The 26,638-nt window shown below is 52.9% G+C and overlaps 1 protein-coding gene across 4 annotated transcripts in view; it reads right to left on the bottom strand.

Moving 5' to 3' along the window:
- Apba2 (amyloid beta precursor protein binding family A member 2) overlaps positions 1 to 22,777 on the bottom strand; it is a 108,387-nt gene extending 85,610 nt beyond the window's left edge. Inside the window, exon 1 of one of the 4 annotated variants that reach the window (XM_070043111.1) lies at positions 22,659 to 22,777. The gene's annotated coding sequence lies outside the window, so the exon portion shown is untranslated. Of the gene's footprint in view, positions 1 to 548; positions 659 to 22,658 lie in introns of those variants that run through there. The other 3 variants (XM_070043110.1, XM_070043108.1, XM_070043109.1) reach the window with 3 other exon arrangements.
- Positions 22,778 to 26,638: the final 3,861 nt, after the last annotated feature.

The raw sequence follows: 26,638 nt of genomic DNA, 5'->3' as shown, positions 1-26,638 counted from the left end.
GTGAGAGCTCCAAGGGAATTCTATTCTCATCCTGTCCTTCCGAGCCAGCCAAAGCACAGGGCAATTAACATGTTCAAGGTCACAGCCCAACTTACAGTTGGAGTCAGGGCCCAGTGCAGGGCAGCCATGTTAGAACACTGTACCCTGAGTCCCTGCAGCAAGACAGATAGGAAAGCAAGCCAGGCTGAGCACTTCTGAGTAGACACTTCAGCTTTGCCAATCTGGGAGAGAAGCGATGGCTTTGTTTTCTGTGTGCACTTGTCTTTGCGGCTCCTCCAAACATCTTCAAGGTGCTCCGAGATCAGGCAACGGAAATGTCACATGGGACACACGAGGTCTCCACGTGGCTTCGGTGTCATGGCGGCTACACAGCGTCTCAAATTACACGGATGTGAATTTAGAGGCTCATTGAAAGGAATCTGGATCCAGATCCAGTGAGTCTCTAACAAGTTATAAATGGACCCCACTGGCCTGAAAGTTTGTTGCTGAAACCCAGCAGTAGAGGTTGAAGGCGGAGGCCAACGCTAACAGGTGTCCCTGCTACTTACTCATCTAGACTTCAGGACGGAGCAAATGGTATTGAGGGACGACGAACGGCTGAAAGGACTTCAGAATCTCCAGACCCATTGATTGAAGCCAGAGGATTTGATGTTACAACTAGCAGATTTTTTCCCCTGAAATTTAAATAACCCTAAAAGTTGGTATTTTATTATAATTATTGTTGTTGTTGTTGTTATTATTATTATTGTATTTTGTGCCCCAGTCTTGGGGCTTGAGCTCAAGGCCTAGGTTGCTGTCCCTAAGCTTTACATGTTCAAAGGCTAACAACTCTACCACTTGAGCCACAGCTCCCCTTCCAGCTTTCTTGGAAGTTCATGGGAGAGGAGAGACTCATGGGCTTCCCAGCCGGGTCTGGCTTCAAACTGTGATCCTCAGATCTGGGCCTCCTATGTAGCTAGGAGGACAGGTGTGAGCCATTGGTGCTTGGCTACCTTGGAAGTTTTAAAGAGAGTGTTAAAAATATCCCATTTCAAAGCCCAGAGGGATGGCTCTTTGAACATTTCAAATCCTAAAAAAAAAATGTTCTCAGAAATAGCAAGTCTCTCCTCTGACCTTCTGTGAAATGAAATGGCTTGACTCTTACGTGTCCCAACATGGGCAGGCTGTGACACCTCCGTATCCTACACAGAAATTCCTGGGGGCTCTTTCAGGTCTTCTGGTTAGCAATAAAAATCATCTTACATGGTTTACTATCAAGCCCCTTTCATAGAAGTCAAATATCTCCAGCCAGTACACCATCAATGGAAACTGATATGACCTTTGAAATTCAAATAGATAAAGCTGCATGTGGTGGCATACTCCTGTAATCCCAGCATTTGGGAAGCTGAGACAGGAGGATTTTAAGTTTCGAGGCTAGCTTGGGCTACACAGCAAGATTCTGTCTCAAAGGGGAAAAAAAAAATCAAACAGATATAGAAACACACACTTTTAAAAAAAATGAGAAAGTGGGGGAGAAAAATCACTTTATTGGTATATAAGATTTCCCAAAGTGCTGCTTGAGAAATCTCTTTTCAAACAACATGTTGCCACGAATGGAAATGAGTTGGGCGACACGTGATTCCAGCAGCTCGAAGCAAACGGGCAGCCTGGTTATTTCGCTTTGGATGGCAAATGCAGAGGACACTTCATCAATCCCTTAAGCTCTCGAGAATCTATTCTAATCCACACTGAGACAGTTTCCCATCCGATCGGTTCAGCAACCTTTCCCCAGAAAGCTATGGCCAGCCAGGAAGGGTCATTTCCTGAGGCCACCAGCTGTGGGGACCACGGAGGCAGCTACCTACTCACTGTCTCCCTAAATATACAGTGGCTCAAGCAATGTGGCTTTTCATTCAAAAGCCCTGTTAAAATCGAGACAAGGAAAACTAGTTCATACCCAGCTCCAGAGAGAACAAGGGAATAGCACGAGCCTCAGAAATGTAAATGAGACTGGGGAATGCAGGGGGATGAACTGAATTCCACTCCTTTTGTGCACAACACTCCCCCCACACACACACCGCCCTCAATAGCTCCGTGACTCTGGGCTTCTTATCTCCAAGAGAGCCAGCAGACAAGCCATGGCCACACAGACCTGGAGGAACCACTGGTATAGCCCACAAAGCGGGGGGTGGGGAGGGGGTGTGTGGGGGGGTCAGGGATGATCTTCCTTGTTCAAGAGATGCAACATGATACAAGGCTGGCAGTTGTATTCCTCCCTCCCCACAAGATCTAACTGTTTGGTCTTTCCCAGAATGCCATCTCCCACCAAGCTCTGCTCCTGGCCTCCTCCTAGCCAACTACATCAGACCTGAGGGCAGCACCTTCTGTAAAAGAAGATACTTAGATGAAGTCAAAATGGAAATCGTGTCTTCTTAGGGCTCCCTTATTATCATATTATCATTACCAATACTAATTAATCAATGCTTCTTAGAAAACCTAGGTGATAAGCAGGAATAGTTTCTTTTTCTTTCTCTCTTTCCTTCTTGACTTCCTTCCTTCCTTTCCCTTTCTTCTTTCTTTCCTTCCTTCCTTTCCCTTTCTTCTTCCTTTCCCTTTCTTCTTTCTTTCTTTCTTTCTTTTTTTCTTTCTTTGTAGGTTGTGGGGCCTGAACCCTGGGCCTGGGCACTGTCCCTCAGCTCTTCAGCTCAAGGCTAGTACTCTACACTTGAGCCACACACAGCACCACTTCTGGCTTTTTCTGCTTATATGGTGCTGAGGGCCTCATGCACGCAAGGCAAGCACTCTACCACTGAGCCACCTTTCCAGCCCCATACTGTTTTCTTATAGAAAATGTAATTCATAGCCAGGTTTCCATGGCTTGCATCTATAATCCTAGCTACTCAAAGAGGCTGAGATCTGAAAATCGCAGTTCAAAGCCAGCTCAGGCAGACAAAGCCCAGGGAGACTCTGATGTCTAGTCAACCATCAAAAAGCCAGAAGTAGAGGTGTGGCTCAACTGGTAGAACACCAGCCTTGAGCACAAAGAGCCACATAAGAATGGGAGGTATTGAATTCAAGCACCAATACACACACACACACACACACACACACACACACACACACACACACACACACACACACACACACACACACGGAAAATGTAATTCATTTAGTGACCCTTCTCTCAGAAAAAGAATGACATTGGACTAGTCCAAATTATCACCGAAAATGAACATTTTGGGGTACCTGAAAGTCTTGGAACTTTTAGATAACTGCCTATCACACCCATTGAAGACAAACTCAACCTCAAGAGAATACACTTAGACAGAACTGATGTGAAACTCGAGTTTCAAACATGTGCAGCTACACCAGGAGAAGGAAAAGAGAAAAATCACGTCATTCCTGCAGAATGTGATCATGACATGGAGGAGCCCCAGCACTGTGGAACTGTGGAACTGTGAGACTCTCACCCAACCAGCCCAGAGGCCACTGTATGAGGCATGAAAGAGGCTGCCCAAATCGAGCATTCCTTCACCAGCCCCTCCATGAGTGCCAACACTCACATCTTCAGGTCTTGGACACAAACACTGAAGATGCAGATCTGGCTAGGTAGATACTTTATTTTGTGCTGGTAATGGGGGTTGAACTCAAGGCCTCATAATCATTCTTAGCTTTTTTTACTCAAGGCTGGCACTCTACCACTTGAGCCACACCTCTACTTCCAGCTTTTCATTGGTTCAGTGGAGATAAAAGGTCTCACGGACTTTCCTGCCTAAACTGGCTTTGAACCAGGATCCTTAGATTTCCACCTCCTGGGTAGCTAGGATGACAGGTGTGAGCTACAGTGCCCAGTTCTAGGTAGACTTTTTAAATAACTGGCCATGTGAAGTCCTTTGTCAGGAATGACTGTGGCAAACACCATGACCCACCCATTCCTGAGCATCTCCCCATCCTGTTATCCTGTTTCCTGCCTGGTATTGTTGGATACCTTCTGCTGAGACAGACACCCCATCCCTGGCTCAGCCTCCCTGGGAGAACGCAGCCGAAAGCCTGACAGATGGTCCATCATTTGCTGCCCACAGCCCTTAAAGAAATGAGACAATTCTTTCAGACTCAAATAATCAAATGCCGAAAGGCCTTCTACTGAAAAGGTACCATTGCCCCCCCATCTGTATTTCCCCACTCCATTAGCCATCCTTTTGATCATTTCAGAATTTAATTCCTCTCCCTGGCTATTTCCAACCCTCCAAATATTTCTTTTAACTCTATTTCTGGGTCTATCGGCTTCGGGGAGTTTTTAAGGGGTATCTTCTCCATCTGGGGAGAGCTTCAAAGGTGGGGACCTCACAAAGCTCCACTCGCTGGGATCATATCCACTCCCACCAACACAGCAAGAAGACTTCTGTCTCCATGGAGGGTGCCGGGAGGGAAGAGACCCTCCCACGAGCTGCCAGCCAGTCCTGAGGACACACACGCACCCTCAGGAAGAACTGAGACCTTGTGGCCAACTGGGAGAAGACCAGCATTTTGCTCCAAGCATAACAGCTTGTCTTTTAACCCTGTGGAACCCAGATGAACCAGCATGAACTGGCTGCTTTCTGAGGATGAAAGCCAGCTCTGGCTGCCATTTGCATTCGGCACTCATCACCGACACCGACACAAGTGACAGCCCCCACAGAGGCCACCATCTTACCTGCACCAGCAGCCATGACTAGCTCTTCCCTTGCTTCTTTCTACACTATAGTGTCCAACACGTGAATGGGTCAACAAATCTAGTACCCACATGCCATGGAATATTATCCATTGGATGGAAAGATAGAAGAAAGGAGTTCTGGTGTGCTAGTGCACACAGATGACACTAATGCATCTCAAAAAAGCTAGAGGACTTGGAAAGTTTGCACTGTCAAGAAGCTGGGTGCCAGTGGCTCACGCCTGTAATCCTAGCTACTAAGGAGGCTAAGATCTGAGATTCATGGTTCCAAGCCAGCCCTGGCAGAAAAGTCCCCATGAGACTCTTATCTCCAATTAACCACCAGAAAACCAGAAGTGGCACTGTGGCTCGAAGTGGTAGAGCACTAGCCCTAGTCCTGAGCAAAAAGAACTCAGGGACAGCACCCAGGCCCTGAGTTCATGCCCTGTGACTGACAAAACAAAAAAAATCTTTGACTCTTGATCTAAGTAACCTCTTTGGATTGGTTCAAATAGAAACCACGCTATGCAAATTTGCTCCTCTGGGGAATTGCACACTTCATGGCTGAAATAACTTGCTGTCTCTCCTGGGCCTAAGCTGTTCACACACTTGCTCATTTGTGCCACACACACTTTGAACCAGCCTCACAGTGTGTGTGTGTGTGTGTGTGTGTGTGTGTGTGTGTGTGTGTGTGTGTGTGTGTTGATACTAGGGCTTTAATTCAGGGCCTAGACTTTCTCTCTCAGCTAGCAGGGCACCAGTGGCTCACACCTGTAATCCCACTATTCTCAGGAGGCTGAGATCTGAGGATCACTCAAAGCCAGCCCAGGCAGGAAAGGCCTTGAGACTCTTATCTCCAATTAGCCACCAGGAAACGGGAAGTGGTGCTGTGGCTCAAATGGTAGAGTGCTCGCCTTGAGCTGAAGAGCTGAGGGACAGCGCCCAGGCCCAGAGTTCAAGACCCATGACCACTCGAACCACTTGAGTCATACTTCTAGCTTTTTGTGGGTTATTTAAAGACAAGTATCTCACAACCTTTCCTGCCCCAGCTGGCTTCAAACCATGATTCTCAGATCTCAGCCTCCTGAGTAGCTGGCACCGGAAAGATTTAAAAAAAAATCATAGCTTAGGGAGCTCAGAACACTGTGACCCTCAGCCTACAGTCTGGGGGGGGGGGGGTGGCAGGGACTGCAGGCCCCTGACCTAGTGACAGCTCACAGCCCCAGACTTAGCTTGGAGGGCATGAGAGCCGTGCCTCCTACCTGAACAAGTCTTCTGTGACTTCTCTTCCCCTCTTCTAGTGGAGTTTTATCTACACGGGATTAACCTCGGGTATAAAATAATTCCCACTTAATTTGAAAAATAGGCCGTTCTGAGTAGCGCATTAAGAGATCGCCAAATTGATCTGGTAAGGACGTCTGGAATCCCATGGTAAATTTCCTCCTTAGCACTTCTTCTCGAAGGCCGGCGTATCGACTCATCCCAGCATCAACTTAAAAGCCTGCAATTGATGTCCTGCGTGGGGGGTGAGGGAGGTCCTGTCACTCAATGGGGGTAGACTCCCAGTGCCTGGAGAGAGGCTGCACCCCAGCACCTGCAGACAGGTCTTTGTCCCAGACCTCTCGCGTCCACAGAACCAGCTCTGGGATGCAAAAGCCGCCAAGAACCACAGGAGAGAATGATTTTCCTGCTAGCTGCTCTTCCGCACACCTGGCCCCACCCTGCCTCCAAGGGAGCAGACACTCAAGCTTCTTCCCATCCAACACCTCTCCCCCGGAGCCGAGGAACCTGTGGCCTGAATAATAAAGACTACGAACATCAAACAATCAAAACTCTACACCTGAAACCACATGGCCAGGCTGAGTCCCCTCTTTTTTCCATCAGACTGACCACTTGGGCCTGCTCACCTCCTAGGAAGGCCAACCCCATCACCAGTCTGCCAGCAGGGGGCGGTGTAGAGCAAAGCCACCCCACACTCCAAGGACCCAGCACAGGTATGATCATCCTAAAGACAGCAGGTTGGCTGGTTTATCTCAAATCATCATCTTCGTTGCTAACCTGTGGGGACCCAGTATGGACAGTGATAACATCCAAAGATTCTATGTGAAATAGGCAACGAGCGGGGCGGGGGGGGGGGGGCAGGGAGGGGGTAGGAACCACCCACAAAATGCCCATGATGCACTGGGGAATGGGGGCTCACTCCTGTCATCCCAGTGACTGACAGCCTCTGAAGAGCAGAGGCTCTAAGGCCAATTCCAAAGTAAGAGTGAAAACCATAGTTGGGGGATGGAGGGGCGGAGGTGACATAATCAGCCTCCTAGATTCCACAGCCAATCACAGGGTCCTTAGTGGAAATTTAGTAGCATAAGCACCATGGCTTGGCCTAGTCAGAACGTGGGGATCTTCTCTTGAGCATAAAAGCTGAGGGACAGTGTCTAGGCAAGGTGGGGGGAGAGGGAGGAAGAGGAGGGGGAGGAGAAGTTGGTTTCTGGCTCAGCTGAAAGTCTTACTTGGCCCAGTGAAACTGCAAAGCTCTTCTTAAAGCACTTCTTCGGGCCAGGCCATGGGAAATGCTGTCTCTCCCTCCCCCACTCCTCCCACTGCCCCCCCCACATGGGGGCACCATTTATCATGATTGCTCCTCTCCAGAAAGCAGTATCTAGTCTCTATGGTCCCAGTCTCCTTCTAGAAATGCAGGCTACAAAAAAACATCCCCAGGAATATGCAAAGACTGATGCATTCCACCACTGCCCCTAAAGTGTGAAAAATAGGAGCTACTGGAAAGTTCAAGAAGTAAACACTCATCTATGACGCAAATGTTACAGAGAATCATGTTGCTACTATGAACAACTGGCAAGGGCGACATTTAAGATAGACCACTGAGGGCGGGGGAGGAATCTTAATTACAATATTTATACCAGGTGCAGATTTCTTTATCCAAATGCTTAGGGATAAAAGTACTGCGTCTTTCAGAGTTGATTTTATTCCTTCTTCTTCTAGATTTTGGAAGACTGTCCAATACATACATAAGCTATCTATCTGGCAGAAGGGACTTCAGTCTAAAGAAAAAAATCCATTTGATTCACCTACATCTTGTACATATAGCCAAAAGATAATATTAGTCAGTAAGCTTGCAGTTGTATGTCATCTTTTGGGGGAGGTGGTGGATTTGAACTCAGGGCCTTGGGCTTGCTAGAATCTCCACATCCCCATAGAACAAGTTTGCCAAGCAGGTGAGAATGGCTCCTGTTTCCTTCACTTCTCTCGTAGGCTGAGTCTGCCAGGGGAGGTGAAAACCATGATTTTTCTAATTGGAGACAATGTGAGAACTACAGGGGCCAGGGAAAGGGGGGGGACCTTCCCAGCCCCTCCTGCTCCTGCAGGGAGGAAAGCTGCCCCCACCCCAGACCCTGCCCACCCCCAACCCCACCTCCCACCTCAGCCCTTGGGTTCTTGAGTCGGCTCAGCGTGCGAGGAGACAGACTAGGGGAAGAGGTACTTCAAAATTCATTATTACCCGCGGTTCCCCTGAATGCAGCTCCACGCACTGAGAATAATCGAGTCCATTCTTCCAGGAACTTTCAAAGCCCAATTTAAGGGAAATTGATGTAGATTGCCCCATTTTTGGTCCTTCAGCCAGAGGAAATCTAAAAATTTTCTTTTCTTTCCAGATCAACAGAGCGAATCCAGGAATCGACGGCTTTGGCAGAAGGAGGGCAAAGACAGCCCCCCTCTCCCTCCTTCTCCCTGCCCCTCCCCACTGGAGCCACAGAACCCACCCGCGTCTCCCTGCTTGCTCCAAGCTGCCAGGACACAGGGCAGGCCAGGCCCCGACTCAGGTGTGCACCAACACCGCCCCCACCCCCCAGCGCCTGGGGGAAAGAGCTCAAGCCGTTGGCCAAATGACCAGGCCAAGATAAGACAATAATTGCATGTAGAGTGTTGGGTGCTGGCCCAGCTCCTCAGGGTATGTGGCGGGGGGGAAGGGGGGTCCTAGAAAAGGAAGGTCTCCCAGAACAAATGCTAGCACCTGGGCTGGCTGAGTCACGGGAAGTCTGTGGGTTTCTGACAAGTTCAGTGTCACTGGGAAGGAAGCCACCAACATGGGAAGGTGGTCACCCCTCCAGGAGTCTGCACCCTGCTAGACTCCAGAGGCAACCCAAAGAGAGAAAGGGAGTCAGGGAAAGGGGAGGAGGGATGGAGGAGTTAAGAGGGAGAGAGGAGGGAGGAAATGCAAAGAGGGACAGGAGAAAAAAGGGAGGAAGGACAGAGAGAAGGAAAGGAGAGAAGAATGGAGGGGGAAGGAAGAAGGGAGGGAAGGGGAAAAAACAATGGGCACTGGTGGCTCATGCCTGTCACCCTAACTACTACTACTCGGGGGCTGAGGTCTGAGGATTGTGGTTTGAAGGTAGCCTAAGCAGACAAACCCAAGAGACCCAGCTCCAATGAACCAGCAAAGAGCAGGAAGTGGAGACATGGTTCAAGTGGTAGAGCACCAATATTGAATGAAAGAGACAAGCTAAAACATGAGTCCTTTAGTTCCAGCCCCAGTATGTGCATAGGCATAAACACACATGAGCGCGCACACACACACACACACACACACACACACACACACACACACACACACACACAATTCAGATGTGGTAAGGCCTTAGCTGGTTAACTTATACAAAGAAAAGGTTTATTTTGAATGCATAATGTTGCAGGTTCCTGTCCAAGATCAGCACACCACTGCTCTGGACCTGGGCCGGAGGATTTGGGCCGGGGGGGAGGACACATATGGCAAAAGGCAGTCCATAGAAAAGAAGAAAAAGATAGGTGGATGCTGGTGGCTCACACCTGTCATCTAGCTACTCAGGAGGCTGAGATCTGAGGACCACAGCTCAAAGCCAGCCTGGGCAGGAAAGTCTGTGAGACGCCTATCTCCAATGAATCACCAGAAAACAAGAAGTAGTGCTGTGGCTCAAAGTGGTAGAGTGCTCACCTTACGCAGAAAAGCTCAGGGACAGTGCCCAGTGACAGAAGAAGAGGAAGAGGAGGAAGAAGAGAAGGAAAAGCAGGAGGAGGAAGAGAATGAGGAAGAGAAGGGGGAGGAGGAAGAGGAGGAGGAGGAGCAGAAGAAGAAAATGATGATGATGATGATGATGATGATGATTAAAGGAAAATAAAAGCGAGCAAGGTGGGACCCACAATGCCCTAGGGGAGGTATGACCCTGTTGACCCACTGACCTCTGAATAGGCCTAGACTCTTAAAAGGACCACAGCATCATCACAAGCCTGGTGGGAGAGACACACAGCCAAACCCTGGCTGCCTCAGACAGCGCAGATCTTCCATACAGGTTCCACTTCAGCTCCCTCTCCCGTCCTATTGCAATGAAGGAGCTGGTGACGCACCCAATGCCACACAGCCAGGCTGTGGGCAGCACATGGGGTCCCTAGGACTCACTGATCTTCCCCGGGACCCGCACTATCCTTCCGGGCTATACAACAGGCCTGCGTCTGTCTGCAGAACTCGGTCTCCTCTTCCACCCTGGACCTCTGCCAGAGACACAAGAGGTGACACTTGCGGACATTACAGCTGAAATTCCCTGCCACCCAGAGCTTCAGACACTGGGGTCACCCTTACTGTGGGTTTTAAAAGTGAATGGACCAGCCGGGCGCTGGTGGCTCACGCCTGTAATCCTAGCTACTCAGGAGGCTGAGATCTGAGGATCAGGGTTCAAAGCCAGCCCGGGCAGGAGAGACCGTGAGACTCCTATCTCCAATAAAACCACCAGAAAACCGGAAGTGGCGCTGTAGCTCAAGTGGTAGAGTGCTCGCCTTGAGCTGAAGAGCTAAGGGACAACGCCCAGGCCCAGAGTTCAAGCCCCACGACCGACAAAAAAAAAAAAAAAAAAAAAAAAAAAAAGTGAATGGACCAGCTGTGGCCATGGCTGTGAACCTGTAATGGATACCCAGCACAGAGACACCCTCTTAGCTTCCCTTGCTCAGCCATCCACCACACACTCCATCAACCTTGTTCACTGTGATCAGTGTAACCCCATCTAGTGCTGGGCCACTGGTGGCTCACGCCTGGAATCCTAGCTACTCGGGAGGCTGAGATCCTAGGATCACCATTCAAGGCCAGGCTGAGCAGGACTGGCAGGCCTTGAGACTCTTAGCTCCAGTGACCACCAGAAAAGGCTGGAAGTGGATCTGTGGCTCAAGTGGTCGAGTGTTAACCTGGAGTGAAACAGCTCAGGGACAATGTGCAGGCCCTGAGTTCAAGCCCCGGAACTGGCACAAAATAGAATGAAATAAAATGTCCACAGATCACAATCTGTGGGAGCTGGGGTCTGATCATAAGAAAGAAGCAGAGTGAGACCACTGCTATCTGGAGTCATCAGTACAGTGAGAGATGGCCCACATGGACTGGGCACAGGTGGCTGAATGATTCTCTGGACCACTAATATCAGATGTAGTTTGATTGTGTGCGCGCACATGTGCACACACAAGCTCACAAGTGTGCCGATATTGGGGCCTGAACCAGGGCTTGGGCACTGTCCCTTAGCTTTTTTGCTCAAGGCCAGCGCTCTACCGCTTGAATCACGGCTCTTCTTCTGGATTTTTGGTAGCTAATTAGAGATATGAGTCTCATGGACCTTGCTGCCCAATCTGGCTTTGAACTGGGATCCTCAGAGCTCAGCCTCCTGAGTAGCTAGGATTCCAGGCCTGAGCTACCCCCCACACCTGGCTCATTGTTCAGATCTCAAGTATGCTCTCCCACAGCCCAGACATTGAAGGCTTGGTCCCAGGGCAGCGGTGTCCAGGGAGGAACCTCTGGGAAGTGATTGGGTAATGAAGATTCTGACCTCAGGAATGGATTCATCCATTTATGGATCCACAGCTTAATGGCTTCCAGGGGACTGGCTGGGTTATAAATACAAGTTCACTCTTTTGTTTCCCAGCCTCCAGGAGGAGGGCAGCTCTGTTCTACCACGTGCGACCCTGTCAAGGGACCACGGACCCAAGCCTCCAAACGGTAACCCCCCCAAAAAAACCTTTCCTCTGTGTAAAGTGATCATCTCATGCAACCTGGAGCTGGTGGCTCACACCTGCAGTCCTAGCTATCCAGGAGGTTGAGATCTGAGGATCAAGGTTCAAAGCCAGCCCAGGCAGTTAAGTCCATGAGACTCCTACTGCCAATGAACCACACAAAACAAACAAACAAACAAAACCAGAAACGGCACTGTGGCTCAACGTGTTAGAGCGCTGGCCTAGAGAGAAAACAGCTCAGGAACAGTGTCCAGGCCCTGAGTTCAAGCCCCACAGCCAACAAATATAACATGAATCCTAAACTGAATCTGCCTCCCAACTTTCATGAGGACAGTAAAGAAGGTCCAAAGGGACGACACAGCCAAAGGTCTGCACGGAGGGACACAGAAGGAATGGAGCTCAATCTCAGCCAATTTTCAGTTTTGCAGAAAAACAACAATGTGGTCATCACAATTAATGAAGTGTGACGGATCCACTCTCAAGTCCATATTGGGTCCCCATTTCCTTGGGATTCCCCAACCCCATCCCTAATGTCCCTTATCTGTTCCAGAATCCTACTCAGGAGGCTGTATCACGGGCAAACATCATGTCTCTCTAGTGCCACCCGCCTCCCTTCTCCCCAGCCATCAGCCCTGGCAATTCCTTAGCCTTCCCTGCTTCGCAATGACCTTGACATTTTTGAAGGCCGAGGGGAGATGTACTGTGGAAAGTTGTCCAGCTGGAATTTGTCTCCAGGAGAGGAAATCTGGCCCGGGGGCATGTCCTTCCAGCCTCAGCCAAGCCCTGCTGTTGACGGTACAGAGTGGCTCCTGGCATGGTTCCCCCATACCCCCACCCCTCATTCGTATCTTTTGTGAGACACAAAACCCCTGAAGCAGAGCTGAGCCCAATGGGCTTCCTTCTTTCCTTCCTTCCCTCCTTCCTTCCTTCCTTCCCTCCCTCCCTCTCTCCTTCCCTCCTTCCTTCCTTCCTTCCTTCCTTCCTTCCTTCCTTCCTTCCTTCCTTCCTTCCTTCCTTCCTTCCTTCCTTCCTTCCCTTCGTCTCTGTAAGCTAGAACATGAATGGGAGGGGTTAAGACATCATTCCACCATTTTTATTGGGCAGCTACTAAGTTCCAGGCATGGTGCTGGGTGCTAGGGCCTGGTGATTGTCCCAGACATAAGTCTGAGCAGTGGATGGCACGTGTGCAGGGGAGGGAAACATTTACAAACACAATCAACAACACCCTCTCCAAGGATGTATCCGTGACTTAGGGGAAAGCAGGCAAAGAGACAAGAGCCTACTTCTCCAGCAGATGGCTATTTATTAGGAGTCACAAAATAAGTCCCTGAAGGGTGACCAGACACGCAGAATGGGGCAGGCAGAGACAGACCGGACAGGAAAACGGGGTGCACTAAAGGCCACACCCACTAACAGGCCTGAAATGCCGGGCACGAGCGGGCGCTGAGCGTCTGCACAAACACCTCCAAAATGCTGAGCACGGCAAATGCTCCCCTGACAAAGGTCACGCAGCGCCCCAGCAGACAAGGCCAGGGACAGGCCACCAGGACAGTCCCATGGCTACACAGATGAGGAGGTCACCTTGGAGCTTCAAGTTGCAGTGTGACCGCTTTCCAAGCATACACCCGCCTTAAGCACGCAGGTCAGAGCAGTGGGTGCTGACCCCTGACACCTAAGACCCTCCAGCAGCGTCCCCTGAGAGGGCACAGGGGACATTTCCTCAACATCTGTTCCTTGCTGCCCTTGCCAGAGGTGACACACCAGGCCCAGCACCAGCATTTGCCATGTGGAGGGAGGAGACCAGCAGCGGGCAACCTGAGCCCTCTCAGAGCCACGCTGCCCACCACTGGGCCAGTCTGGGAAAGTCCCAGAGAAGGGTCCTGGAGACAGGGACAGAGTCAAGCCCAGACTCCAGGCTCTCCAACAGTCCATAGATGGCACCGTAGACAGACGCACGCACAAACACCAACACCCAGCCCCAAAGTTGTGGCTTATTTGCATATTTCACTCCACTTCTTTGGTGATAGGCTGTGCGTGCGTGTGTGAGCGCATGCGTGCGTGAGCGCATGCGTGTGTGCCTCCTTTCCCTGTTCGGACTTCCTGCTGGATGTGTAGCTCATTGATACACTTCCAATGAGTACTTCTTAATCTACATTCCACTAAAGATGGAGGTCAGGCCTGGAATGTAGCAACGCAGTGGTATCCAGACAAGCAATGGGCTGAATTCTAGACATGGGACATCTTTCATGGACTCAAGATCTTGTTCATCTTGGACAGTTTCAAATGAGAAATCTGTGTGAGCTTGGACCATACACTTTCCCTCTGGAAGGGTGAGGAGAAAAATCAGGTCCCAAATGGATGCCCATGTCTCTATGTACTTCCTGGAAACCCAATCACATGCTACCTGAGATTGGCCAGTGGGACAGTGAACTCTAACTGGAATTCTACAGACATGGGCTGTTGTTTGTTTTTTAAGAGCATTTCCAGGCTCAACCACGGCTGACCAGGTAGCCCATCTCCAGAAATGGCCTGGGCTCCATGCTGTGGTTACCTCATGCCAGTGTACGAAGGTGGCAGAGCCATCTTGTCATGTCCAGCCATCCCTGAGCTGAAGACTCTGGTGTCTGAATCATGGGCTGGGATTTCTGCTCAAGGGAATTGCAGGACAATATTGGGTCTTGGATGGAAGCAATCAAGCTTCCTTCTCTTCAAAGTCTGGATCTTTAAGTAGACCAGAAAGTAGCAAGCCATGCCCAGCTCTGACACGTGAGGGGGTTCACAGAGGCAGTATTAACCAGGTCCCCTGTCCAGTCCCAGAGACACTGGCAGAAGGATGGAAAGAAAAGGGTCTCAGCTTCCCATGGGGCTAGCTCTATCTCCATAGCTCTCAGCTGGTATGATCAAGAATGAGATATCTTCTTTTTGTCTTTCTTTTTTTCTTTTTTTTCTCTTTCTTTCTTTCTTTCTTTCTTTTCTTTCTCTCTCTTTTTCTTTCTTTCTTTCCTTCCTTCTTTCTTTCTTTCTTTCATCAGTCATGGGGCTTGAACTCAGGGCCTGGATATTGTCCCTGAGCTCTTTTGATCAAGGCTAGTGCTCTACCACTTTGAGTCACAGCTCCACTTCCGGTTTTCTGATCTCCACTTCCAGTTTTCCGGTGGTTAACTGGAAGATAAGAGTCTCAGAGACTTTTCTGCCCAGGCTGGCTTTGAACTGTGACCCTCAGATCTCAGCCTCCTGAGTAGCTAGGATGACAGGCGTGAGTCACCAGCACCCTGCTAAGGATATTTTCAAACCCATCGCCCAGCCTCCTTCTGGCCCCCAAGAACAAACAACTACCTAGTGCTGCCTGGGGCCAAGGAGAAGAGGACAGACACCATCCATATTGGACATACGACAGAGGCCTGAAATCCAACTCCCAGGGTAGAGAGGGACTTAGTATGTCCAACCACAGATGCTCTGCCAGCTCTTCCCTAACCCTTGTGCCTGGGATGGGGGGGGCACCCCTCTCTCCCAACAGAGGGCCAGAAAGCTAACTAGTAGCTTATAGGTCAGCAGCCACACTGTGGGCAAAGAAGTATACAGCTTCCTCAGCAAGCCCGCCCCATGGCGTAGACAAGTTATTCTCTACAGACAACTGGAAGCAGGCTTCCTTGTGTCTGGGGGAAATCAGCGGAGCCACACAGGTTAACTCAGCGTGAGCAAATTAATAATGTGATGTACGGCTGGCTGTGGATTGTGTCATGCCCGGAGAAGAACGGGAGCAATTTAATCTAGAAAGCCTGTACATTTCTAAAGGATGAAAGGAAACATCTGATGCTCATGAGGCTCCGACACAGCCCGGCTGGGAGGGAGACTCCTGGAGCCCACTCTTCCCCCCTCTCACGTCCTCCCTTCCTGAGAACTTTGATTCACCTCCACCCCCCTCCCCCAATGTTCTTCCCTGCAATCTCCGCTGCACATCCTCCTCCATCTCGTTTCATGCTGCTTCTTGCCCATTTGCTAAGCTCTTGGGTCATGAAGCGTGATATAGAAAACGCTATCCTAAGCCAAGCACCAGTGGCTCACGCCTGTCATCCAAGCTACTCAGGAAGCTGAAATCCTTGAGGATGCAGGTTCAAAGCCAGCCTTGGCAGGAAAGTCTGTGAGACTCTTATCTCCAATAAACCACTCAGAAAACCGAAAGTGCCACTGCAGCTCAAGTGATAGAGCGCTTGCCTTGAGCTGAAGAGCGGAGAGACAGAGCCTAGGCCCAGAGTTCAAGACCCACTACTGACCAAAAAAAAGCTCAGCCTGGGCAGACAAATCCTTGTTTTTAATCTCCCATTAACTACCAAAAAGTCAGAAGGGGAGCGGTGGTCCAAGCAGTAGAGCTCCAGCTTTGAGCATGAAAGCAAAAGGACAGTGCCCAAACCCCAAGTTCAAGCCCAGTATTGGCGCACGCGCGCGCGCGTGCGCACACACACACACACACACACACACACACACACACACACAATGCAATTCACTTAGAAGCTTTAAAAAAAAAAAACAAAAACAAAAAGGGAAGCTAAAAGAGGAAGTCCAGATCAGAAGTTTCCAATCCAAGACAGTCCAAAGACACATCCCCAAACATTTCAGGCAGCCTACACGCAACCTGCAATCTCCGGACACACTTCTCTCCATATGCCCAGAGCCTGGCACCGGATGGGCAGAGAAAAGGGCAGAATCTTCCCAGCACAGAAGCACACACGAGTCACACTGAGGAGGGCTGCAGGTCAGGACAGTTCAACGTCACCCCCTGCCTTTCCCAGAAGAAGCAGCTGTCAAGATGACTGCCTTCCGTGCCCGCCCTGGGTCCTGGCACCCTGCAGTCATTCCCAGCAGGCCCCCTGGGGCCCCCTGGCCAGAATCAACCCACCCAGCAAGTCTGATGACAAGCTTTCACGTCGTTTTTCCCTGCCAGAACCGCAATGATCTGAGGGTAGAGACGTGGCGGTCAAGTTGGTGGGAATGCGTGTGCACGCAGGCCCTCCCTCATGCGCGTGCTCACCTGTGACCGCACCGGTCCAGCTCACACTTACGTGCATGCCTCTGTTGGCATCACCACAGGGGCCCCGCTGCGGCTAGCCAGCGGACAGAGGTAGAACCCGGCTTTCCCAAGCGGCAGGCTCCTCCGCTCCCCTCCACCCGTGACAGCTGTCACCAGCGCTGGATAATAGGGACAGATGCTGGAGCACATGGTTCGCTTAGCACACCGAAAGATGGGGAAACATAAACCGTGTTTTATTTGAACAACGCACGGGCTCACTGTCAGAGACCTGAGAAATCCATCATCCCCCTAAGTGCGTGCATTGACTCAATTAATTTTCTCATTGTTGTATTTTTTTTTCCTTTCCCAAAACAATGGCTTCTCCAAGAAAATTCATAATCAAACCCACTGGGGAAAGAAAACAACCACCATCACCACCACCACCACGAACTCTCTATATTTTTTAATCAACGATGCATAGAATAGTTCAGAGATGCTGTTCTTTAGAGCTGCTTTGCTGGGTAATCAACTTCCAAGACTATAAAACCAATCACATGGAACACACACACACACACACACACACACACACACACACACACACACACACACACACACACACACACACACACACACACACACACCAATGGAAAAATTCTGAACACTAATATTGTTCTGTTCCTATCTGTTAACTTTGAGTTTGCTCAGGATATGTGGCTGAGTGGTTAGAAACGTCGCTCTATACAACAGATTCTAGAGGTCAGCAATGCAAATAATTTGGATTCACTTTAACATAGGAACCCACCAACGGTGGCTTTTCTCCTAGACGGTGTGTTGTCCAACACTCACCAGGCACCCCCGGGAAGGGGCTCCACCCCGACTCACCCGTCACCGGGCTCTAGAATCTACAGGCATGTGTACCTGCCACCTGATTGATCCAAAGTCCTAGTAAAGTCCATCCAGCTATTTTTGTTTTGTCAGTCATGTGGCTTGAACTTGGGGCTTGAGCACTGTCCCTGAGCTCTTTTATTCAAGGCTAAGTGCTGTACCACTTTGAGCCACAGCGCCACTTCTGGTTTCCTGGTGGAGATAAGAGTCTCATGGACTTTCCCACCCAGGTTAGCTTCAAACCGTGATCCTCAGATCTCAGCCTCCTGAGTAGCTAGAAATGACAGGAGGTGTGAACCACTAGCACCCAGCTTGGGTTTTTTGTTTTTTGTTTTTTTGGGTCCGGTCATGGGGCCTGAACTCTGGGCCTGGGTGCTGTCCCTCAGCTCTTCAGCTCAAGGCTAGCGCTCTACCACTCGAGCCACAGCGCCACTTCTGGCTTTTTTCTTTTTGCTTATGTGGTGCTGAGGAATCGAACCCAGGGCCTCAGGCATGCAAGGCAAGCGCTCTACCACTGAGCCACCTTCCCAGCCCGGGTTTTTTTTTTTTAATAAACAAACACAAAATGGGCCCCCTTAAACTCTCCAGCTCAAGCTCTTCATTATAGTTACCCAGTTCTCCACCTTCCCTGAGAGGGTGAAGACCAGTGGCTGCGGTTTATGCAGGAAATAATACAGGACTCTCAATTGTTTATCTTTCTCTCTTAGTTTCAAACCTTCACACTCAATTCAATACATTATACTGGAATGGCACTTCAGGGATTTTAAAATGCCCGTACCCACATTCTCTTCTGGGGCTGTACTTGTGACTCACACAAACCTGTCCCTTATACTGCCTAGCAAAAAGGGGAAAAAGCCACACCAGGCCAGAGGATTCCACACCCTCCCTCCCCTAAAAGGGCTGTCAGTCCTAATGACATCTTTCTATTTCAGATTATATTCATGTCTCAAAACAATTTGGGACACGTGGTAGAATACACGTGTTAGAGACAGTGAGGAAGGAGCCCAGGACCAGTGTGGCATGTTGACACGAGGTCCCAGGGACAGAGAACACAGACAGAGCCTCTTCTTTCCAAGTCCTAGACTCTTTCTCTACCTCCTAAAATCAGAGTACCCCATTGAGCCGAATCAGACCAGCCAGGAGAGAGCCAGACAGACTTCTGGAAGGAATTGCTAGCAGACAGGGATGAGGCAGGAGCCCAGAGACAGTGTGACATGAGGTACAGAACAGGTTTAGAAATACCCAGGTGAGCCGGGTGCCAGACACCCACGCTTATAATCCTAGATACTCAGGAGGATGAGATCTGAGGATTGAGGATTGAGGTTCAAAGCCAGTCCAGGCAGGAAAGTCCATGAGACTCTTCTCTCCAATGAACTACCAGGAAATCGGAAGTGGAGCTGTGGATCAAAGTGATAGAGCCTTGAGCAAAATGAACTCAGGGGCAGCAGGAGGGGGTGGGGGGGAGCAGAGGGGCAGAGAGGCGAGTGTGATCTAAAAGATGGATGTGACAATAATACTAAGGTTTTACTCCGTGCCAGCCACTGCTCTAACAGAGGTAAAAGACAAACAATAAACAAGGAAGCACTGTAGATACATAAAGACATTGAATGTTAAGTGCGAAGGAGAGACACAAAGCCAAGATTCACAAGCAGGGTATTCAGGGAGCTGGCATAGAAACAGAGAACCGAAATGAGGAAGGGGGAAAGCCAGGTGGCCATGTGGAGGAGGCATAGGGCCTAGAAGGTACAGCAGGTACAAAGGTCCTGAGGCAAAAGAAAAAAAAGCAAGGTAAAGGGGGAAGAAAGAAAGAGCTCTGCATTCCACGGCGATCATCAAGGACGGAGGCAGCAACAAACCTGAGCAGTGAGACTGTCTGCCTGGAGTCTGGGTAGCTTCGAAGGGAGCAGGACTGGGGGTGGAGGGGGGGGGGACAAGGAACAAAGAAAATCGGGCTGAGGAATGGGGAGTCATTGGAGGTTTCTCACAGTCCAACCCCAGGGAGCCTCAAAGCCTGCGCTAGAATATAATGCACCCCCACCCCAGGCAAGGCCCCACCAGAGAGAGAGCCGGGCAGCGCGACCTTGCGGGGCACCGTCCTCCCGGGTTCCCTTGAATCTGCAGATGGGGACAATGGAGAGAACGGACTGCTGGGGAAGAGGCCAGCAAAGCCGGTGGCCATGACAGCTGACTGGGTCTGTGCCAAAGGGATGCTGGGAGACTCCAGCTGGCCCTGACTCGGGGTGGGCGGGGGCCTCGGGGAGGGAGAAGGAGCCACAGCACACAGAATCTTCCCTGGAGACTTTTGGACCAACCCCCATCCAAGCCAGGGCCCCCCTCCCCCCCCCACCAGCATGCTGGCAACCCCCTGTCAGGCTGCTCCCTGCTGTGCAATCCTACAGAGCAGACCACTTTCCCACAGCCAGCAGCCAGGGGAAGAGCCCAGGCCAGGACACTTCCTTCTAGATCTTTGAGAGACTGGCTTTCTCCAGGGCAACCAGGGCTGCATTTAAAACCTTAAGACTTGGCTGGGACACCGATGGCTCACACCTGTCATCCTAGCTACTCAGGAGGCTGAGATCTGAGGATCACCGTTGGAAACCAGCCCTGGGCAAGGAAAGTCCGTGAGACCCTTATCACCAATGAGCCACCAGAAACCCAGGAAGTGGTGCTGTGGCTCAAAGTGGCAGAGGGCTAGCCTTGAGCAAAAAGAAGAGCTCAGGGCCAGTGCCTAGGCCCTGAGTTCAAGCCCCATGACCCACAAATTAATAAACCCTGAGGGCTCTCACTAACTACAAGAGTTCAGTCTATACAACCTTTGAGGGAAGGGAATATCTCATTTGTTGAGTTCTGGGCGGAGATATTGGGAGACAGGAAGGCAACAGAAAGGAAAAACGGGGGGACAGCCTCCTCCATCCATATTCTCCACCTCCCATGGTGACCACCGCCCCAGCCAAGCAGGCCCCGCCTAAGGCAAGGCCACGGTCCAAACATGTTGTTCCTCTGAGTTCCTCAGTTTTGTCTAGGAAAAGCTCAAGGTGTCTTAGCGCTCCATCTCAGCTTTCCAGGGTGCGATCAGCGTCTTTGACAATTATCTTTTATTTTTATCTAGTTATTTCTTAGCTCACTTGGCAAACTGGATATTTGTGTGCCTCCATTTCACAATCCATCCCCACCAATTATTCCTGTGAAACTAATATTAAAAAGAAAAAAGGAAAAAAAGAAAAACGAAAAGAACTTTAGCGCTGGTGGCTTTATGCCTGTCATTCTTACTTCTCAGGAAGCTGAGATGGAAGGGTCCAAGGTTCAAAGGCAGCCCAGATGGACAAATCCAAGAGTCTCTTCTTTCCAATTAACCAGCAAAAACCAAAAAGCAAAACAAAACAAAACAAAAAAGCAGGAGTGGAGCTGTGGTTCAAATAGTAGAGTGCCAGCCTTGAGCGGAAAAGCTAAGAGCTAATACCCAGGCCCTGAGTTCAAACCCCAGTACTGGTATGCATGCTCACGGACAGACACACACACACTCACCAAATGCCCCCAGAAAACAGTGGAGGTGGAAGACAGGAGGGGTCACAGGTAGGCCTCAGCCCCTTGCAGCACCCACCGCCTGGCCTCTCACATTGCCAGGAGACTGTGGCAATCAGGCTGCACTGGCCCAGCTCTGGCCAGTGCCCCCGAGCTGGAATGGCAGGCTGTGGACCAGGGGAGAGGGAGGGGGAGACACCAGGGTCAGCCCAGGCTGACCCATCACCAGGGCCACCATCTAGACCCAGCCCAGCTCAAGACAGCCCTGCAGGGTTAGGGGACACCAGGGCCAGGGCCAGGCCACGCACGGAGCCACACCTGAGTCCCCACAGGATGAGAACCTGTGTCATTCCCATGGCCCCCAGCAGACCCCCTCCATCCACGGCAATGTGGGCAAAGGTTGGGGCTGTGACCCCCCCCACACACACACACTTGGTGGCTGCTGTTCCCCACAGAAGAGATCTCCTGCCCCAAACAAAGGCCACCCACGGGCTCCTGGCCTTTGCTGGGGGACAGACCTCTGGAAAAGTTGTCCCATGGCTACTCTCCAACCCTGTCCTTTCTCAATGGGGGTGTGCATGGGGGGGGGCAATACCAGAAAGGAGACAATGGAACCCAAGCACACACTGGCGCCGCCAGAGGGTCCTCGACCCTCTCCACAGGGCCACCCCCCTCCAGCTGACCACAGTGACCCGCAGATCCCAGATCTGAAACAATTCAAAGTCCTCCTGGCACAGAAATACCAAGTCAGGACCAGCAGCTCCATCCCTGGCTCCAGAGGCTCGGGGCACGGCCTTCTGCGCTCCAGGGGAAGTTCACCCCAGCTTGGGCACAGAAGCCCCCCGGCCTGCAGCACCCGGGGAGTCTGGGACACCCCCTCAGTACCCCACCCCTCCCTCGCAACCCCGCCCAGGGGAAACGGGGTGCACTTGAGACCGGGGGAGTCCCCCACGGGCCTCGTTCGGGTGAGGAGACCATCACTGATCCTCGCAGCGAACACCGGCGTGAGGACTTAGTACCTCCGCCTGGAGGGGCCTGGAGGCCGGGGAGGAGGACATGGGGGGTCCGCGTGGGGTGGGAGACCTGGGGGGGTCCGGGCGGGGTGGGGGACATGGGGGCGTCCTGGCGGGGTGAGAGGCATGTGGAGCCCCGGGTGGGGTGGGGGACCCGAGCGAGGTGCGGGACTTGGGGGGCCCGGGCGGGGTGGGGGTCCGGGGGCCCCGAGCTGGCATCCGCCGTCGCCAGCCCCAGCAGCGCCGCGGGCCTCCCCGGCCCTGACGCGCGAGCCGCCGCCGCCGTCGCTGGTCCCCGCCGGGGCTCGCGGGGCGGGGGCCCGGCGAGATCGGGGTCCCGGCGAGATCGGGGTCCCCGAGTCTGCGGCCCCCGCAGCCCAGCGTGACGGGGCGCGGGTGGCCGCCCCGAAGCCCCTGCGGGGGTCCGGCGGGCGCGCTCCGGCCGCGCCGCCCGCGTCTCCGCGCCCCGGCCCCCCCCCGCCCCCGATCCGCGTCCGGGGCGCCCCCCCCGACCCCCGCTCACCTGGTTCCCGTGCGCGGCTGCTCCGGGCGCCCCCCCGCCCGCCCTGCCCCGCCGCCGCCCCGCCGCCGCCGGGCCCGCGAGGCCGATCGCGGGGCGCCGCCGCCGCAGCTCTTTGTGAGCCCGCGCCGAGCCGCGCACCGAGACTGCAAATGAGCCCGGGAAGCTGGATGGCGGCGGGCGCCCGGGACGCGCGTACGGCGGGCGGGCGGGCACGCAGGGCGGGCGGCGCTCCCCGCACCCGGCCGCCCGGCCGCCCCGCCCCGCCCTCCCCGCGCCCAGCCCGCACCCGCCCCGCCCCGCCCTCCGGCCCACCCCGCATCCACCCTGCCCTGTTCCCCCCCATTCCCCGCCCCCACCCCACATCCGCCCTGCCCCGCCCTGTCCCACCCCCATCCTCCCCGCACCCCCCTCACACCCACCCCGCACCCCCCACCCCGCCTGTCCCACCTCCTCCCCCCCCGCACTTGCCCCCCCACAACTGCCCTGCCCGCCCCCTCCCCGCATCAGCCCCCCTGCCCCGCCCCTGGCCCGCTGCCCACCCCGCATCCACCCTGTCCCGCCCGCACCCACCAGTGGGGACCCGCCCTGCCCCGCAGCCATGGGGGGTCCAGCCCCCACAACCTCCAGGCCCGCATCTGAGCCCAGCAAGCCGGGTCTGGCGGTGTCCGCAACCCGTCCGGGGCTCCACGCCAGCCCGGGCCGGCCCAGTGCCACGCGGGGTCCCGGGGGGGGGGACACTGGACACGACCCCCTCGAGGATCGTGAGCTCAGAGAGCCCCAATTCACCACGGACGCCCCAAGTCTGCGCTGGGCCCCCAGGACCCCGCGCTGGCCGGGGCCTGGCTCCCCACCTCCTGTCTGTCCCCAGTGGAGAGACCTCGAATCACCCACGGCCCCCCAAACAGAGCCTGCCCCCTCCGGAAGCCAGGCTGTGTCGCCTTCGTCCCCCAGGGGTGCAACCACTGGTGATCCACCGGGAGAAACGTCCAGGGTGCCGGGGTCGTCGGGGCGGGGGCTCCTGAGCCCCCCTGAGCTCCCCTGAGCCCCCACCCCCCCTGAGCCCCCCTAAGCGCCCCCCACCCCCCCTGAGCCCCCACCCCACCCCCCTGAGCCCCCCTAAGTGCCCCCCACCCCCCTGAGCCCCCCTGAGCCCCCACCCCCCTGAGCCCCCCTGAGCCCCCATCCCCCTGAGCCCCCCTGAGCCCCCATCCCCCTGAGCCCCCCTGAGCCCCCACCCCACCCCCTGAGCCCCCCTTAGCGCCCCCACCCCCCTGAACCCCCCTTAGTGCCCCCACCCCCCTGAGCCCCCCTGAGCCTCTGTTTTCTTTTCTTTCTTGCTTGCTTCCCTTGGAGGATCAGGCTGACATGAGGAAAGTTCTGACATGCTTTGTCACAGAAGGAAGCGGGGTTCTGGGAGGGGCGAGGGGAACCCCTCTTCCTCATGCCCTGAGGGGAAGATATCAGACACAGAAAGGCGCAAAAAGAACATATAAAAACGAGAATAGACGAAGAGCTGGGCACTGAGACTTGAGGATCACAGTTCAAAGCCAGCCAGGGCAGGAAAGTCCATGAGACTCTTATCTCCAATAAACCACCAGAAAACCTGAAGTGGAGCTGGGCTCAAGTGGTAGAGCACCAGCGTTGAGCACCAAAGAGTTCAGAGACAGCGCCCAGACCCTGAGTTCAAGCCCCATGGCCAACAACAACAACAAAAACCCAACAAGAGACCCAACTCTTGGATGTCTATCTAGGAACTAGGGCGCAGACCGCATAGACTATAGGGAAGTGGAGGGGGACCAACCGGAAATGGGGAGAGTCTGCCCTGAGCCAGGGTTGCTATGGGGGTGGGGCGTTGGATCTGGGGTCCTTTGGGGGCATAGGCTGTCACTTTTGGTCACAGTGTTGGCTAAGTGACAGCCTAGGAAAGGAGATGAGGTGGGGTTTTGTGGTTGTTTTGTTTTCAATCATGGGGCTTGAACGCAGGGCCTGGGTGCTGTCCCTGAGGTTTTTTGCACAAGGCTAGCACACTACCACTTTGAGCCACAGTGCCATTTCTGGTTTTCTGGTGGTTCTGGCTTTGAATCGTGATCCTCAGATCTCAGCCTGCTGAGTAGCTAGGATTGCAGGTGTGAGCCATGAGTTTATTTTAGTACTGTTTGGGGAGTTTTCATCCATGGCCACTTGGCAGTGTCCCTGCCCTCCGGTGAGACAGGACCTCATAGCAGCCACAAGAAATCTGCTCACCTCTTCTCAACCCAGAAGTGAGAGAGAAGGAAGATCAGGGTCCAGTGACCTAAGACTTAACTTTAGGCCCCCACTAAATTTCTACTGCCTCTCGATTGCGCCAATCTGGGGAGCAAGGCCGTTTGGGAGACACATGATATCTCCAGCCTCTTTTTCCCTGAGGAAGGAGGATAAGACCTCTTCCCCTGTGTCCCCCCCCCCCCCCATCCAGAAACCTAAGGAGGCAACCCTGAGATGGTCTTTGGACCACACCACCGCACTGCCTTCTGCCACCTGGTGGCAGGATATACAAATTGCAGGCTTGCTGATAATATCACGATGTCCAGAGTGCAGAAATCAGTGTCGTGTGTGTGTGTGTGTGTGTGTGTGTGAGCATGTACCTGCATGTGCACATGTGCTGGTACCAGGACTTGAACTCACAGCCTTAGTGCTGTCTCTGAGCTGTTTTTTCCATTCAAGGCTGGCATTCTACCCCTTGTGCCACAGCTCCACTGGTGGCTTTTTGCTGGTTCATTGGAGATAAGAGTGTCACACTTTCCTGTCCAAGCTGTATTTGAACCACGATCCTCAGAGTAGCTAGGATTACAGGCATGAGACACTAGAGCAGGGTCCATGGAGGCAACTGTGTGATTGAAGCCAGGAGGCCTTAGTGTGTTCACTAATTTACATGGAACAATCTTATATGTTAATGTGACTCACAAGCAGGGAGCGTCTCAGAACAAAGAAAAAAATCGCTATTATTCCCATGGCATGACAGAGACCTAGGGACTGACAAGGCTGTGACCAGAGCCTAGTGGGCCCAGCCTGAGTCCCCAAAGATCTAACATGGGGAGACATGGGGTCTCCAGCCAGCCTGCCCAGTCATCCTGCCCAGCTAATTCTGAGCAGAAGAATGACATTTAAAAATAATGCCAGTCCTGCTCCCTGTCCATCCCCAGAAGCCAGGTCTTGGAAACACCATCTTGAATTCCACAGTAAATGCTCCCAGGAGCTGGTGGCTCATACCTGTCATCCTAGCTACTCAGGAGGCTGAGATCTGAGGATTGCAGTTAGTAGCCAGCCCAGGCAGGAGAGGCCATGAGATGCTGATCTCCAGTGAACCACCAGAAAAGCCGGAAATAGAGTTGTGGCTCAAGGGGTAAAGCATTAGCCTTGGGTGAAAATGCTCAGAGATAGCACCCGGGCCCTGAATTCAAGCTCCAGGACCGGCATGCACACACAGACACACACACACACACACACACACACACACACACACACATGCACACACATAGCAAATGCTGCCAGGACACAGAGGAGAGCCAAGTTCAATTGCCACGGAGACACAACCGCTCTGACATGGGCATGGAAGAGAGGTGACATTGTGTGTCACAGCTGCAGGACAGCATGGCTGGATGGGTGTCTAGAAGCAGCCAGCAGGCATGGCGCACATACTCTACCTAGCTATTCTCCAGGTTGGCTGCTTCGATCACCTTCCCAGCGCCGGCCCCCCCCCCCCCCGCCCCTCCCAGCTCCTCCACCCTGCACAGGGGGGTGGGGAAAGATGCTGCTGCTCTGAGTTCTGCTACTGCTCATCTTAGAGCAGTGGGAAATCCTCCCACAGTTCACCAAGCCGCTTTGTGGCCTCCAGACAAAGGACTTGGAGAGATGGCTCCGCTCTGGCAAGGCTGCTCTCTCTCTCTAGCCCCTCCCCTCAAAGCCTGGCCTTCTAGATCCTTCCCTCCCCACTGTGCCAG

The sequence above is a fragment of the Dipodomys merriami genome, unplaced genomic scaffold (assembly GCF_024711535.1).
Source record: "Dipodomys merriami isolate MVZ:Mamm:240054 unplaced genomic scaffold, mDipMer1.0.p SCAF_33, whole genome shotgun sequence".
NCBI classification, from domain to species: domain Eukaryota; kingdom Metazoa; phylum Chordata; class Mammalia; order Rodentia; family Heteromyidae; genus Dipodomys; species Dipodomys merriami.
This window is presented reverse-complemented; position numbering and strand designations above follow the sequence as displayed.